This window comes from Palaemon carinicauda, chromosome 16 (assembly GCF_036898095.1).
Source record: "Palaemon carinicauda isolate YSFRI2023 chromosome 16, ASM3689809v2, whole genome shotgun sequence".
Classification (NCBI taxonomy): Eukaryota; Metazoa; Arthropoda; class Malacostraca; order Decapoda; family Palaemonidae; genus Palaemon; species Palaemon carinicauda.
Window position 1 is genome coordinate 118,666,329 of NC_090740.1, and position 1,197 is coordinate 118,667,525.

The following is a 1,197-nucleotide window of genomic DNA, read 5'->3' on the forward strand; positions in this document are numbered from 1 at the left end:
GTAACCTGCGCATCCTTGTAAGCTAAGGATGAAGACTTTGAGAGAGATAATGGTCAACCTACTGATTTATCAACAGCCATTGCCTGGCCCTCCATGGTCCTAGCTTGTATGGAGAGGGTACTTGGACACTGATCATATGTATATATGGTCAGTGTCTACGGCGTTGTCCTGCTTGATAGGGCATTGTCATTGTCCCTTGCCTTTGCTTTTAAAGACACTAAACTTATATAACTAGCTATTGTTTTTTTTTATATGTAAGTGTAAATGAAGATTTTCGCATACATTAACGGCTGGTGTCATTATCTGTACAATGCATGTTTGTATAGATGTGTTTGAGTGGAGTTAGGAATTACGTATATGTAAAGTAGAAAGTAGTTATATCTTAGATTTCTATAAGTACATATATATATATATGTATAATATATATATATATATATATATATATATATATATATATATATATATATATATATATATATATATATATAATATATATATATATATTAATATATATATACATATATATAAATATAAATATATATATATATATATAATATATGTGTGTGTTTGTGTCTGTGTATTTATATATGTATATATATAAATATATAAATATATATACATATATGTGTATGTATGTATGAAATATATGTATTACATATATATATATACATATATACATATATATATATATATATATATATATATATATATATATATATATATATATATATATATATATATATATATATATATATATAGTTTTCCGAATTATCCCAAACAACACAAACATCTCAACACAAGTCACATATTAGTAATTCAGGAATCTCTCTTTCTCTCTCTCTCTCTCTCTCTCTCTCTCTCTCTCTCTCTCTCTCTCTCTCTCTCTCTCTCTCTCTCTCTCTCTCTCGCTCTCTCTCTCTCGATGTATGTATGTATGTATATATGTACGCATTTACGTATAAGCAACTCGGAAGGAAACAAATCTCATGAAATAAAAAAAAAATAAATTTGACCTCATAATATACATTAGTTAAGACAAAGAATCTTAAGCTTTATGTGCTCTGTATATAACGCTGATAATTCCCTGCTGTACATAAGTTTCTCTGGAGTTGTAAAAGAATATGGAGTTGGAAAATTAACACAAAATATTTCGGTGGTCTAATCTTTTTTAAAGGAGGACTCGCCTACTAGGTGAAA